This window comes from Bombyx mandarina, chromosome 28, assembly GCF_030267445.1.
Source record: "Bombyx mandarina strain Sakado chromosome 28, ASM3026744v2".
Lineage (NCBI taxonomy): Eukaryota > Metazoa > Arthropoda > Insecta > Lepidoptera > Bombycidae > Bombyx > Bombyx mandarina.
In genome coordinates this window covers 7,807,411-7,823,795 of record NC_143233.1, presented here as the reverse complement: position 1 = coordinate 7,823,795, position 16,385 = coordinate 7,807,411, and the positions used below count along the sequence as shown (strand labels likewise).

Here is a 16,385-nt window from a genome sequence, read left to right as displayed (position 1 = left end):
GACAAAACCCTCCCGCTCCTGTGGGAACAACGCCGAGACGATGTCCCGCAGCTGCTGAGGCTGGAGGCGCTCAGTCATAGAGGGGGCCCACGGGCGTAACTTGCCGCGTACCAATTTGTATGGGCTCCCCCACGGATCCGCTTCGAGCGCCTCCAAGAGTCTCTCCATGCTCTGTTCCTTGGCCCGCCTGATGGCCAGCCGCAGGGCGTCCTTCGCAGCGCGATATTCGCGGTGCAGCCGAGCTTCCTCCTCCGCGAACGCGACAGGCTCGTCGCGCCGCAGGCGGCGGCGACGGCGGTGTCTAGTGCACTGGCGGCTCGCCCGAATGGAGACCGCACGCAGTCTTGCAATTTCGGGCGACCACCAGGGCGACTGTCGCCGTCCAGAATGCCGAGGGCCGACCCGGGGCATCGAGGCATCACATATGCGGTGCATCGCGCCCCGGAACCATTCGGCCTCGGTTTCCACATCGACAGGTTGTGGGCGCTTGGGCGCCCACGCCGCCACCATAGAGGCCTCCACCAGGAGCTCCCTGTTCAGGAGCTTCAGTGCCCACCTAGGGAATGACCGGGATGCACTCTGCGGGGGGTCAACCCCGCGGGCACCTGCAGCCGGCGTCGGCGCGGGGGCAGAAAGATCGTACCGGATATACCGGTGATCGGACAACGATTCCGCCCCCACCACCACTCTCCAGCCGAGGATGCGCCGTGCGACGGGCGAGCTCGCGAACGTCAAGTCCACGATAGACTCGCCCGTCCACCGCACGCAAGTCGCGATCGAGCCCCTATTAACGATACAGAGACCGACCGCGACCGCCCACTCCTCCAGCAGCCTACCACGAGCGTCCGTGAATGGGGAACCCCAAGCGACAGACTTCGCATTGAAGTCCCCCGCCAGTATCACTGAACGGGGAGCGAGTTGACGAGCGATCACCTCTAGCCCATCCAGGAACCGCCCGAACTCGACGGTAGGCCGATTCGGAGAAAAGTACACCCCGATCACGACGATATTCTCTAATTGTACCGCGACGATCCCGGGGCCCCTGGTCACCATCACCAGGGGGGGAACCATCGCGGTTCTTCTGATATGTATGGCCGCCAAGCCATCAACGTCCCCAAACCAACAGTCATCCGCTGGGGGAACGAAGTATGGCTCGGCGACCACAGCCACGTCAATTGACCACTCCGCCATGGTCTGGAGCAACATATCCTGAGCCCCAGCGGAGTGGTTCAAGTTTCCTTGGAGGAAGCGATAGGTGTGATCCATTAAGGCTGGCCCACATCCATCGCCTCCTCCCCTACTCCATTGCCCCCGCTATCGGGCGCGAACGCCTCAGCGGGGGACAAAGTGCCGGCCGGTGCTCCCCCGGCCAACCGCTTCTTTTGACGCCGCTTAGCTTGGCGGCGCCGATTTCTTTCCGTGTTCTTGCTAGCCGGAGGGCAGGCCTTGCCCCCGGCCCGGTGGTCAGCCTTGCGCCCGGCCGCCGCACATAATAAGCAATGCGGCGCAGCCGAGCACACGGCCGCCTTGTGTCCCGGCTGACCACAGCGAAAGCACAATCCGCTGCGGTCAACCGCACTCACGCATTTAGCGAGGCAGTGCCCAGTGCTGAAGCATCTGAGGCACCGCCAGGCGCGTGGTTCGAGAAGGCGCACGCGGGCCGCTATCCAGCCCACGCGCAACCTGCCCGGTTCCCCCGACGGTCTCCCGGGCGGAGGAGCAGCCAAGGAGGTGGCCGCCTCTACCGGGCAACGCACCCAAACAGAGCCAGCCCCGGTATAACCGAGGCGCAGCTCGCCTACAGTTATATTCTCCAGGGCGCAGTTGCCCCGGGCAGCAATAGCCGCCGCCACCTCATCCTTAGTGGTGCAGTCGTCCAGGCCGGTCACTCTCAATTCAGCCATTTTGACCGGCCTGTGCACTCGAACCTCCTCCTCAGGCAGAACCGTACGGAGCTTCGCCGCCAGACGCTCCGCGATGCCGGAACTATCGGCACCGGGACACTCTAGTAGCTTGGCCCCATTGGCCGTCAGCCTACAGCGGAGGCCCTCCCCCGCCCCGATCTCGTCCAGATCAATAGCCGCGCGCGCCCGGGAGACTACATCTCCGTATGACATGCCCTTGGCCTCGGCGGCCGGCAGCAGCGTTAAGACCACTGCCGCCGACCGCGGCGCGCGCGACGACTTCTTCTTTGTCTTCTTTTTCTTGGCGGCCACAGGCGCTCGACCCTGTTGGGGAGCAGCCTGAGACGCCGCGGTGGCCGGTGCTCCGTCCACTTGTGGAGCTGTCGGTACGGCCCTCTTGGCACCCCGCCGGGCCACCACATTCCACCCCTCGTCCATGTTAGACGGGGGCGGAGGCAGCGGACGGGGTTGAGGCGCCTGCGATGTGCACTTCGCATTAGCGCCGCCCCCCCGCTTGGCTCTGTCTCGCCCCGGGCCCGCCCTAGTGGCTGGAGCCTGTACGGGGGTGGAGCGGGTCACCGCAGCACCCAACACCGCGGCAGGTGTAGGCGCAGGCCGCTCAGCGTCACCAGAGACAACACGCTTCGCCTCGAGAGCCGCCAGCCCGCCACCCAGCCTTTCCATTACAGCCTGGACGGTGCGGTCGATAATCTCGTCCAGGCTGTAGCAATTCGGTTCCGGCAGGCCCAAGATCCTTGGCCCCGCGGATCCCTGCTGCCGCTCGACGGCCGTCGCCTCTCTAGACCGCGGCGACGGGAGACGCGAACGCCGCTGTACCTCGCGCGATGGTGGTAGCACGGGCCACGGGTCGCCAGCCGCCGCTGAGGGACAGGGACCCCGAGGGACCCCGGAGACCAGCGGCGACACCGCCGGCACAGATGCCGGAGGAGTCCGCGACCCAGTGGCACGCGGCAATGCGGGCGACGACCTCGTCGCGGCTACCCGCTTGGTAGCAGCAACCTTGCCATCGGGCCGCTGCCGCGCCTGTAGCTGTGCTCGGAGCCTCGAATTCTCCGCCATCAGCTGCACCACCTGGTCATTGGCGGAAGCAACCGAAGGCAGAACCTTCGAGACTCGCGAGACGACTTCCCGCAGCCTGCGGCCAGCAGCTTTGGTTTTGGCACTGGTCGCCGCATACGACTTGACGGTCCTCATGGCCCTGCCTATGACCAAGGCAGGGTCCCGAAGACCGCCCTCCTCCTCGTCTGTCGTCCGCCCGTCCAGCGAGGCGACAGACATCGACGCCGATGACGGCGCCGGTGACGGTGCGCCCTTCCCCCGAGCGGGTCTCCCTTTAGGGGGCGGCATCTCCTCCGCGGCAGAGGCCGAATCGGAGACTACCACCACTTTCTCCGGTGGGGCATCCGTGTCAGAGGACGACGTTTGCCCCCCTCCCCTTCGCGGGAAGAAACTCCCCTCGACTTTCTCTTCCGCCTATTTTTTCCTTTCGGGCCAGCCGCCTCGCAGTCGCTGACGAGCGCAGAGCGCGTCGAGCCAGCGCTGGCACACCTCGGTTCGACGGGTTTTCCGCTGCCCGTCGCACAGCCCCCTTCATCGTGGCATGCTTTGCCCCCCCCAGAATACGTGGGGCAGCATGCTCCCACCGAAGTGGAAGCACGGAGGGATTCTCCACCTAGAGTGGTACCCTCCTGGGGTAATGTTTTTTGTAAGTTTGCCATCATTCATTTCGTTCCTTTGGTATTTAACCAGGGGTCGGTCCCCTGGGACGGCCCTCACGACTGGACACCCTCCAGCCACTCATCCCATCACCGGGCACGTCACAGGCTTAGGATTAGGGCATTTTTTATAGAGGTTTGCATCCTCGCGGCCCCTACTAGGCAGCGGCCCCCGCCCCCCACCAAGTGGGGATTACGGTATGGGACAACCCTTGGGACTAGACTCCCTCCAGCCATTCATCCCATCGTCAGGTGTCAAAAACTTGGGATTGGGGCATTTTTTATAGAGGTTCGCATCCTCACGGCCCCTGCTAGGCAGCAGCCCCCGTCCCCTACTCGGTAGGGATTGCGGTGTGCTTCTTCGAAGCCACGCCGGTAAACCGGTACCCCCCCTTTGGGGGGCCTTCCCCTGTAGCCGCCAAGAGGCAGCCGGGGACATGGCAACCAGCGACCGGAAGGGAGTGCCCTCCGGTTCACTTCTCATCCACGTGGGGTCTACCATTACTGACAGACCCACACGTCTGACCACGGTGTGGCCACGCCGGCGTACCGGTACCCTCCTCTGGAGGGCCTTCCCCTTTAGCAGCCAAAGAGCTGCCGGGGACATGGCCTAGCATCCAAGAGGGCTCCAGAAGGAAGCCCTCTCCCGCTTCACGCTCCCTTTGTCCAGCAAAGGTGGGAAACGGGAACACGGTGTGCAGTCTTCTTTGTTCACGGCACCCCTGTGCAGACAACGCTGCTCCACGGTATCGGGGTGCACGCTTAAGCCCCACCGCCGCGACAAGGCGAGACCACGTTCGGTGGGGCACATATCGCTTAGTTAAATCATATTTGACTACATCACGACCCGAAATTGATAATAGTCGCCTATAAATAAAATGTATGAAAATGCACAAAGTAATACTTATAACAAGTAAAAATCACCTTTAACGTTTGAAGGTCCTTAACATAATAGCCTTCCGTCGGAGACCGTTTCGGAGTTAAAAATTGCTATAATTTTTTTGGCCCTTTTTTCCCTTAATAAAACTCGTCATCATTCTCGCGTTGCCTGCAGCGCGGAAAGGTCGGGCCGCACGTGTCTAAAAATTGAAACGATATATTTAGTTTGTTTTTGGGAAAGAGTCTCAATTGACTATTTACTTTTAAGGTTGTACCATCCAGCTACGGAATGAGCTCCCCTCCACGTTGTTTCCCGAGCGCTATGACATGTCCTTCTTCAAAAAGGCTTATGGAAAGTATTAAGTGGTAGGCAGTGGCTTGGCTCTGCCCCTGGCAATACTGATGTCCATGGGCGACGGTAACCACTCACCATCAGGTGGGCCGTATGCTCGTCTACAAGGGCAATAAAAAAAAAAGCTTGGTACGAGAACAGCAATGCGAACCAGTACTATTGCCAACCCCAACTCAATTAATTTCCTTCCCTGAATTTGAGGAGCTCATGAGCTTGGCCACATTGCCAGAAGAATGAGAATGCCAGAAGGGCCGTTAGTGACGAAGAAAGCGCAAGGGAAAAGGCTAACCCGCGGGAGTTGCTGGACTTCTACCGGACGCGTCCGTAGGTGGCGGATAACGGGCCTCTGGGCTCTATTCCCAGGGGTATCGTCCGGTCTCTCTCGTTCTGTTACAACGAGAGAGACCGATCGACGTGGACCAAAACCAGCTCCGGGGGTTCCAAGCTCTCCTCCCCCTTCACTTGTTGAAGGGTGGTCCTCCTGGAGATGCGTGGGCCTCCACCTTTTATCCTTTTCCCTTTGATTATTCGTTGATTTATTTACTGTCTTTTTGTTATCTTCATTTGTTTTATTTATATTTTGATTTGTAATCTGTAACTTTCTTCGTTTTACTGTTTGGTTTATCATTTTGTGTTATTCTCTATCCTGTCTTTCTTCGCCTTTGGTTTTGATTTTTGGTTTTATTTGTTTTATTTTCTTCTTCTTTTCATTTCAATCCTAATCCTAAGCTTTGACACCCGGTGAGAGGATGCATGGCCGGTGGGCGACCGGTCGCTAGGGTGTCCCAGGGGACCGCACCCCGGGCAAAAAACAAAGGGAAACCAATGAAGATGTCCAGTTTGCAAAGAGTAATACCCCAGGAGGGTACCCGCCAAGCGGGAGAATCCCTCCGTACTACTGACTCGTCGGTAGTGCGCAGCCCCTCGTATTCTGGGGGGGGCACAAACTGCACTGAGATAAGGTCCGGGAAGGACGGCGTCAAAAAAGGAGCAGGGTCCGGGAAGGACATAAGTAGGAAGAACGAGTCCGCGAAGGACGTAGTAGCTATAGGGTCCGTTAAGGGCAATGAAGGGAGATCGTCCGGAACCGCTCACGTGTCGGACGATAGCATGGCCACAGCTGGGTCGGCCCATTCGTCGGCCCGCTCTTCGCCGACACGCAGACAGCGAAAAAGAGTACTGACGATCAGTAGTGACGAGCTTGGAAGCAGTTCTGGCTCTGACGGTGCAGCCTCTACTGGCAAAGGTGGTGTCATGCCGCAATCAAAGAGAGGGCGTGGTCGTCTGCCGACCACTGGTCTGACTGCGGACAAACAGACGTGTCTTAAAACTCAGCGCTCTGATATAAAGGCCACCGGTAGCATGAGTAGTATGCGCGAAGCAAGAAGCGCAAAAGCCACGGAAGGGAGCTCTAAAAAGGATCCTGAGTGTCGTCTGAAGGAGAGTGCCGCGATGGCCCTGAAGATATGCAGTAAGCCCGGCAACCTGAAGAGTACGTATCAACGTGCCCTAAAGGAATTGGCGGTGACAATAATGGAGGTCACAGAAGAGCTGGCGAATCGTCCCGCGGCCCAAGAGACGGAAAGGCTGCGAGCGGTAAACGCCGGTCAGCAGGAGGAGATTTTACAGCTCTGACAGGAGCTGCAGGAGGTACGCAAGGACTTGGCGCGCATTTCACGGGCTTTGACGTTGTCCAACCCAGCCGAAACCCCAGCCTCAGCTTCAACCGCTACGACAGAGGACCAGGAGGAGCTACGTGTCCAACGCATTATGCGTGCCGTCGGCACCATGATTGACGCTCGCTTTGCGAGTCTGGAGATGCGGCTACCCCCGGAGCCTCGCATCAGGCCACCCCTGGCGGCGGATAGACGGAAGACCTGTGAGAAATCGCCAGACCCTCCTCTCATCGTTGATGCTACGCTGGAATCAACATCGGTACAAGCAGCATTGCTGCCCTCCGCGAATAAGAAGACACAAGGCCCTAGACACAAGACCGCGGTGCTAGCACCCCTGTCCGAACTGGGTGCCTTCCCTCCGGCTCCAGTTGTTTTAACCGAAAGCTAGTCCACGGTCACCCGTAGGGGTGCTAAGTCAAGGGGGGAGGCCGTGAGAACAGCCGCAGCTTTTCCACCGGAGGAGAAAGCACCGTCTTCAAAGAAGAGGACGAAGAAGCCGCTTCGAGCTCCGCGTTCTCAGGCTGTGGTATTAAAACTACAGCCAGAAGCCGCAAGCCGCGGCCTTACATATCGGTCCGTCCTTGCGGAAGCGAGGGCAAAGATCGACCTAGAATCGTTAGGCATCCCGGTCCAGAGGATTCGGTCCTCTTTAACCGGTGCCAAGGTCCTGGTGGTAGATGGAGGTGATCAAGTGGAGAAGGCCGATCTCCTGGCGAATAGGCTGAAAGAAATTCTGCCCGCGGAGGGCGTCGAGATCTCCAGCCCATCGGTGACTGCAGCGATGCGCATCAGTGGCCTCGACGACTCGGTGTCGCGTGAGGAGATCGCCGATGAGCTCGCCAAAATCGGGGGGTGCCCGCCTGAGAGTATCAAGGTCGGGGAAATAAAGTCCGGTCCAGGCGGGATGGGCCAAGTCTTAGTTCGATGCCCGGTCTCAACAGCTGCGAAAATCGCAGCAGTCCCCAAGCTGAGGATTGGCTGGAGCGTACTCCGCGCTCATTTGTTGGAGGCCAGGAGGCTGCAGTGCTTTCGGTGCCACGAGCTGGGCCACGTGAGTGCACGTTGCCCGTCGTCAGTTGACCGCAGCCGGGATTGCTATCGGTGCGGCCAGGCCGGTCACGTGGCCTCTGGCTGCTTGCTGGCGCCGCACTGCACCGTTTGTGTCTCTGCTGGCAGACCGGCGGACCACGTCTCCGGGGGCAAGGCTTGCGCCAAGCCCCCGAGACAGAGACAACGATGGCAGGATTTCGCCACGCTTGAGAGCGCGCGGAGTCGGCCCGGTATGGCCTCGGCGACACCGATGGACGCCCAGTCATGACAGACGTCCTTCGTGTTCTCCAGGGGAATCTCAATCACTCCGCCAGGGCTCAAGACCTTTTGTTTCAGAGCATGGTGGAGGGATTGACCCACCTTGCGGTGGTTGCAGAGCCATACCGGGTCCTTACGGGTCCCGATTGGGCAGCTGACCTTGACGGCCGGGTTGCCATTATTCGTCGTGGTTGTGTGGGCGCTCCGCCCGAGTTCGCCGTCGTTGAGAGGGGTCGCAGCTTCGTCGCCGTCCTCTGGGCCGAGATGATCGTGGTGGGAGTATACTTCTCCCCCAACAGGACACTTGCTGAGTTTGAAGGCCTCCTCCTTGAGCTCAGCCGCGTCACTAGGAGGTCGCACTCCCGGCACATGCTTGTTCTCGGGGACCTCAATGCCAAATCATCGACTTGGGGTTCCTCGAGGACGTGCCCCAGAGGAAGGGCGGTGGAGGAGTGGCTGGTCGAAAGCGGTCCCGTCATACTCAACCGCGGCACGGAATTCACATGCGTGAGACGTTTAGGCGGGTCCGTGGTGGATGTCACGTTCACATCGCCGGACGTCGCGTGTCGCATCCGCGGTTGGGCGGTGATGGTTGGTGAGGAGACGCTTTCCGACCACCGTTACATCCGTTTCAGCATCGTTGTGACCCCAGGAGCGGTGTCAACGTCTTCATTATTCGGTGGTGGCGCGGAGGGTCCTCGTTGGGCCCAGAAGCGCCTAGATGTCGAGCGGCTGCACGAGGCGGCTGTCGTCCAGGCGTGGCGCCTCGACTCACTTGGCGAGCCGATGGACGTACGCGTGGGGACGGAGCGTATGCGCGAGGCCATGTCGCGGGTGTGTGATGCCGCCATGCCCCGCATCAGAGCTCTCGCCCCTAAGCGCCGCGTACATTGGTGGACTGAGGAAATCGCCAACCTGCGCCAGTCGTGCAACGTCAGTCGTCATGCGTACCAACGGAGCCGACGTCGAAGGATGCATCGAGACCCGGAGGAGCAAGACCGCCTTTACGTAGTGTATAGGACAGCGGTGAGGGCCCTTTGCATGGCCATCAGAATGGCAAAGGAAGCCGCCTGGAACGATCTACTCGCCTCGCTCGATCGCGATCCATGGGGGCGGCCCTACAGGCTGGCGCGCAATGCGCTTCGACCTTGGGCTCCCCCTACGACCAGCACACTGCCGCCCGAGACTTTGCACTGGGTGGTCGGGGGTCTATTTCCGGACTCATCCGGAACAGCTTTCGTCCCTCCTGTAATGGCAGCGGTGCAGGTCGCTGACGGCGGAGAGCTGGAAGGTGTGTCCCAGGCGGAATTCAAGGCGGTGGTAGCGAAGATGCGCTCGAAGCGCACAGCGCCCGGCCCTGACGGTCTGTCGAGCAGGGCATGGGCTCTGGCCCTAACTGAAGATGGTTTGGGACCTGCACTTCGAAGGCTTTTTAGCAAGTGCCTCCGAGAGGGCAGGTTCCCGGAGCCGTGGCGTACAGGCCGGCTGGTGCTCATCCCGAAGGACGGTCGCCCTAGAGATGAGCCCTCCGGGTATCGCCCGATAGTCGTGTTGGACGAGGCCGGTAAGCTCCTTGAGCGTATCGTTGCCGAGCGTCTTGTTCAGCACCTGGAGAATATTGGGCCGATTCTAGCGTCCAACCAATTTGGCTTCCGGAGAGTTCCGTCGACCGTGGACGCGATCTTGCGCGTCCGTGACCTTACCGACCAGGCGTGCTCTGGGGGGGGGCGTGCTATTGGCTGTGTCAATCGATATAGCCAACGCCTTCAACACGATCCCCTGGAGTACGATCATGGAGTCATTACGATTTCACCGCGTGCCCATCGGTCTCCGCAATCTGATCGAAGATTATCTCTCAGGGCGGGCTTATCTTCCCCGAGCGGAGTGGGTGGGGACGGAAAACAGTGTCGCGGGGGATTCCACAGGGGTCGGTACTGGGTCCGCTCCTGTGGGATATAGGCTTTGACTGGGTCCTCCGTGGGGCTAACCTGCGTGGCGTCGAAGTGGTTTGCTACGCTGACGACACGCTGGTGACGGCCCGCGGAGACGACTACTGGTCAGCAGCCATCCTGGCTGTAGCAGGTGTAGCGACTGTGGTGAGTCGAATAAAGAGACTCGGCCTCGAGGTAACCCTTCATAAATCCGAAGCAGTGTGCTTCCACTCGGCTCGGGAGGGGCCGCCTCAAGGCGCGAATCTCGTAGTCGGGGGTGTCACCATTGCTGTCCAGCCGAAGCTCAAGTATTTGGGCCTTGTGTTGGACAGCAAATGGAGATTCGACCACCATTTCAAAATGCTGGTTCCAAGGCTGATGGGGACGGCGGGTGCGCTGACCCGTCTTCTTCCCAACACCGGTGGATGCAGCGCCGGTATCCGGCGATTGTACCGGAGGGTGGTGCGCAGTATGGCCCTGTACGGTGCTCCCGTGTGGTCGCCCGCACTAACCGCGCGAAACGCGGCTCTGCTGCTCAGAGCTCAGCGGGCGCTCGCGGTGAGGATCATCAGGGGGTACCGTACCATCTCTCAGGATGTGGCCTGTGCCCTCGCCGGATCCTTACCGCGGGACCTCGAGGCCGAAATCTTGGCCGCGACATACCGACCGAGAACACAGTCCTCGACTCGGGAACGGACACCCGGCCCGTCGGTTGTCGATCGATGGAGGCGTGCTGCGCGTGGTCTGGCGTATGCCAAATGGAGAGAGCGCTTGCTGGTGGAGCTCGGCCGAACTTCGGCCACTCGTCAGCGCACGCTCGAGGCACTGGTACCTGTGCTGGAGGCATGGTCGGACCGGCGACACGGTGAGCTCTCCTTTCGCCTCACCCAGGTCCTTTCGGGGCATGGATGCTTCGGGAGGTATCTGTGGAGAGTCTGCGGAAGGGAGCCACATCCGGGCTGCCACCAGTGCGGGCACCGGAACGATGACGCACAGCACGCGCTAGAAACGTGCCCACGGTGGGAGCACCCGCGGCGAAACCTCGTCGCGGTGTTGGGGCAGGACCTCTCTTTGAGGGCTATCGTCGCCCGTATGGTAGAGGACCGGAGTTCGTGGGAGGCCATGGCTGGGTTCTGTGACTTGGTCATGGCGCTTCGTGAGGCTGAGGAGCGCGAAAGGGAACGGGATCACTCTTCGGCTCCTCAGCGCAGAAGGCGGGGTGGACGGCGCGTGCGAGAGGCCGCCGCTCAGCCCTCGTAGGGACTATCGAGTGCCGGGTGCGGGGGCGCCCGGCACTCGACTGTTGGTCCGGTGGTGAAGCGGTGCAAGGTGGCTCCTGTGCGCCACTCACGGTGTGTCTCCCGAGACGAGGTTCTACGGGATTTTCCCGGGGATGAAATCCCGTCTTAACATCAGTACGGGTACCGCCTAAGGCGAGACTTTCGGCGCGCATCGCGGTACCGTAAGTTTCGTGTAGTCGGTGTGGTGGAGCTCGATGGGGTTTAGTCGGTAGTCGTTCTGCGGGGCAAGTGCTTCGCGCGCCTTTTTCAAGGCGTAGTTCGTGTGAGAAATTGGGGGAGGTGAAGGACCTCGGCCCCTCTTCTCCCCTTCGTCCTCTCAGGAGGCGCCGGAGTCCGACATAACCCGGTCCGTTACCCCCCTCGACCGGGTATCCGTAAATGGATTCACCAGCGTTAAAAAAAAAAAAAAAGGTCGAAACCCAAAGCTACGAAAGAATGAAATATCCCACCAACTAAGTAAGCGGTGTAAATTATCAAGCGACTGATCGCGTCAAATGGTCAGTGTTACGAAAGCACGATCTAGCAGCAATAACAGAAGATTAAGAAGCAAGAATAAGATGAACCCATCGAGACCGAACTTCTTATAATGCCAGTGGCGTAGCCAATCGTCGTTTTGTGTATAACGAAGCCTAAAAACATTACGACGTGAATGCTTCCCGTCTCGATACGCCAAAATTTGATTTCTCTAACAAAATACAATAGCAATGTGAATGAAAAATAAATAATAGTTTAAAAAAACCTAACAAAATACGCTTTTGTAATAAATAAAAAAACTACTGATACCATGCACCCCACGCTTTTTTTGGTTGGATTCTTGTTGTTGGATTTTCTATAAAAGCGTATTTTCTTAGATTTTTTTAAACTATTATTTATTTTTCATTTTTTAGTTGAATTTCAATTTTTTGATTATTTTGTTTACAATATATTTTTTTAATACTGAATTATCATCGGTCCTTAATAAGTATACCAAATTTTGAGTTAATCCGACGTTTTGAAGGGGGTTAAAATCATGTTCAAAGATTCCGTTACATACTATAACATACATACGTCTGAAGCTAATAAAAGCGTATCAAAAACAATAATCCATAATTATTCCGCAGTTTCTGTTTAAAAATGCCGCCTCACCCTTCGAATGTAAGACATAACTTCGCTCAAAAAACGGGCCTTTTCTCGAAAGCAATTGCTAGATAAAACAAAAGGGAGGGCAACACTCGACCTTTTTGTTCCTAGCCGAGAAAATTGACAAAGTTTGAATGATCACAATACCTCCGGAGACTACGGGCCTCGTACTCTCGCCTAAGAAATATCATTTTACGAGTTCCAGACAGATTCTTTTATTAGAAATAATTCCGTGATAACTTCGCTGAGAATCGAAAGAATTTTACGGTCTTCTGGGAGGTTTCACAAGGAAATTAAGTGTCGCCCTGACCTTGAGTCAGCATGAATCTTAAATCCAGTACAGAATTTAAGTATAGCTGAAATAAATCCGAATATATGGAGAAAAAAATCTTTCAACTGAAAACCAAGGTCACGCTTTTTTTTTTATTGATTAGATGGGTGGACGAGCTCACAGCCCACCTGGTGTTAAGTGGTTACTGGAGCCCATAGACATCCACAACGTAAATGCGCCACCCACCTTGAGATACAAGTTCTAAGGTCTCAGTATAGTTACAACGGCTGCCCGACCCTTCAAACCGAAACGCATTACTGCTTCACGGCAGAAATAGGCAGGGCGGTGGTACCTACCCGCGCGTACTCACAAGTGATCCTACCAGGGCTAGGAGGCCCTACCACCAGTAAAATTGAAATAGAATAACGCAAAATTGAAATAGCACAGTGCTTTAGGGATGCTTTAATAAGTTTATATTAAAATCCTCGTGGCCTAAAGAGAGTGATGTGCCATGCCGTCGATTGAAATCCTACGGCATGAACCAAGGTTTCTAATTAAAAACTTACTACACACGTGTTCACAAAAGACTTCCAGGAAGTAATAAAATAATATTATACAATTAAAATTAAAGTCCCCAAATATATATATACCTTATTATTTGATAATTATATTATAATAAATAAAATAAGATTAATGTTATTAAGTTTTTTTTTTTTTTATAACTGGGAACAAATCCCGCACGGTCATCCGGCCCCAACTTATGTTATGGGTATGTTTAAATATATGCATATTATATAGATAATAAAGACCTAGACAAAGAGCAAGCAAACTTGTTCATCACACGAATGTTTGCCCAATGAGGGAATCGAACCCAAGACCCTAGGCGCAACAGTCAGAGGCGCTAACAACTACACTACCAAGTCAGTCTGAATCCAAAGTTTCGTTGTTTATCGAGCGGACTTTATCTGATGCAATGTTTGAAGTTTAAGTACATATTTGAGGATTATAAGATCGAACTTGTAGATACCACCATCTTGCCTATTTCTCCCATAATCACACCGATCTTAAGGATGAGATAATCGTTATACAATACTACCGAGACTTGGAACTCGTCGTCCCAATTATTGGCGGTATTAACCTTGTAATGTCCACAGCTCCAGCAACCAATCACACCACTTATCTAGTATATTATAAATGTATTCCTTGAAGCTGAAAATATTTCACTTTTGGCCCTAACCAGATTGTTAGTGCAGGATATAGGTATCAGGGATACCCCTGCCGACTTTTTCGCCATATAAGCAACCAAAAAAAAAGCCAAAATATATCTAAATACGACCTAAGTTAAACCAATAAACTATGAGTTTAGTAAACGTTACAATGCAAGTTTCCACATTATCGCATCGCAAAACACACACCCACACACTTATTTGCACAAAGCTGGATACCGAATAGGGATGTTAACTCTTGTATTTATTTTGTAGATATCCCTCACTGAATCTATGATTTTTTTTTCCTTCTAGATAGGAAGACGGGCTCACATCATCTCAGCCTGTCGACTGTCCACTGCTGAACATAGGTTTCTCCAAGTAATCTCCAGTGCGGCCGGTCCGTTGCCACTTGCATCCAATGTGACCCAGCGATTCTTACCAGGTCGTCGGTCAATCTCGTAGGTGGACCTCCCTCACTACGCTTGCCAGTACGTGATCTCCACTCGAAGATCCTTCTGCCCCATTGGCCGTCCGATCTTCGCGCTGTGTGGCCTGCCCACTGCCACTTCAACGTGCTAATCCTACGGGCTATGTCAGCAACTTTGGTTCTTCTACGGATCTCCTCATTTTTGATTCATTCTCGTAGAGAAATACCAAGCATAGCCCTCTCCATAGCTCGCTGCGTGACACTGAGCTTCCTAAAAAGATCCCTTGTGAAGCACCACGTCTCGTAAGTCATCACCGGTAGCACACATTGGTTGTATACCTTTGTCTTCAGGCACTGAGGGATTTTGGACGAGAACACATTTTTTCAGAGCCCAATTGTTTTACAGGAGCCCATAGATATCTACAACGTAAATACCGCCACCCACCTTGAGATATGAGTTCTAATGTCTCAGTGGCACAACAGCTGCGCCACCCTTCAAACCGAAACGCATTATTGCTTCACGGCAGAAAAAGGCAGGGTGGTGGTACCTACCCGTGCGAACTCACAAGTGATCCTACCAGGGCTAGGAGGCTGTCGTATCGAGACGACTAATGTGTGAGATACTTCGTTCTTGCTCGTGAAGGCTCCATCGGCAGGCGTCTTTAGGGTGAGATGCACTATCTGGTTGAAGTGTTGACCGCGGTAACCCCTTTACTCACCCGGGTTCTAACTTCGGGGGGATCGGACATTGTGAGAGTACAGGCGAGTCGTTTAGTGGTTAGGGCCTTAAATTCTATACCTTGAGCCTGCAGTCTGATTGTAGGAATCATTCGGCCGGTGGTAGTAGGCAGCGTTCGCGCAACCGCTCCGGGGGAAGGTGAAGCGTGTCGCCAGCAAGGCGGGCTCCCGGCCCGTCGATTGAGGGAACTGAGTGATTGCATCCCCGGCGGCCGCCAGACCAGCTAGTAGTGAGGTTAAATTCCAACATACTTCAACTACCAAGTGGGGATCTCGTGATTTTCTCCTGTATAAAACCGGCCCCCAGCCAGAGAAAAGGAGGTCAAAGGTAAACAACTGACCACAATGAGATTTATTTATTCTTTAACTAAACTCAAGGTACTAATCGAACAGAATAGAAGGGACTTACCAATCACACAGATTCAAACTGACTGAGCTTCCGCACCTGACCGCGTTACAAATGTAATGACGCCACGAACCATATCCGCATGCTTTATATAGGCTGCGGCGTCCTACCCGCATATAACAATATGATATCCAACAATGTATTTTCTTTCGCTTATAAAAGAATGAACATAAAGACAGACAGGAAACACCCCTGTTTAGCTGACGTCTTATACGAGCGCACAGTGCCCTCATTGCTCCACGAAACTGTAAAAAGGTTTATCTCGATGTTTTATTGTTCGTAAATCTTTTTGTTACGTTCCGTGGGCGTTGGTTGTGTCGGATCAGATGTGAGGACGGACGGGAGCCAAGAATTGTTGCTTTACTATTTGTTCTTATTTCTTAAACGTTTTTTTGAAATATCGGTGAGAATTATTGGAACAAATCGTTTGGTGGCATTAAAATTTTAGTTTCCGCTTCAAATACTACGAAGGGGTCATGTGTAAGTGTGGTTTTATATTTTATTAATTGCATAGATGGAGGGATGAGCTCACAGCCCACCTAGTGCTAAGCAGTTACCGGAGCCCATAGAAATCTACAACGTAAATACCGCTAACCACCTTGAGATATGAGTTCTAAGGTCTCAGTATAGTTACAACGGCTGCCTCACTCTTTAAATAGAAACCTATTGAAGCAATTATACTAGTGGTAGGACCTCTTGTGAGTCCACACGGGTAGGTACCACCGCCTTGCCTATTTTTGCCTTGAAATAGTAATGCGTTTCGGTTTGAAGGGTGGGGCAGCCGTTGTAACTATACTGAGCCCTTAGAACTTATATCTCAAGGTGGGTGGCGCATTTACGTTGTAGATGTCTATGGGCTCCAGTAACCACTTAACACCAGGTGGGCTGTGAAGTCGTCCATCCATGTAAGCAATAAAAAACAAACAAACACAACAGCCTTCTAGATCCCATTAATGCGAATTATTGATATAATATGTTCATAAATTACCTACTCTCATCACGAAATCGGTTGGTTATTAATGGATATTCCCAAAAACCCTTCTTTTTTTATCTGCGAAGGCCATACCCAAACAGAACCTTTTCAATGCTTGTTTTCAATTCACGCGGCAAACAAGACTAAATTACACGG

At 54.7% G+C, this 16,385-nt stretch overlaps 1 pseudogene; it reads left to right on the top strand.

Annotated features, from left to right (window-relative positions):
- Window positions 1–2,588: 2,588 nt before the first annotated feature.
- LOC149499720 (uncharacterized) lies at window positions 2,589–4,440 on the top strand (annotated as a pseudogene).
- The last annotated feature ends 11,945 nt before the right edge of the window (window positions 4,441–16,385 follow it).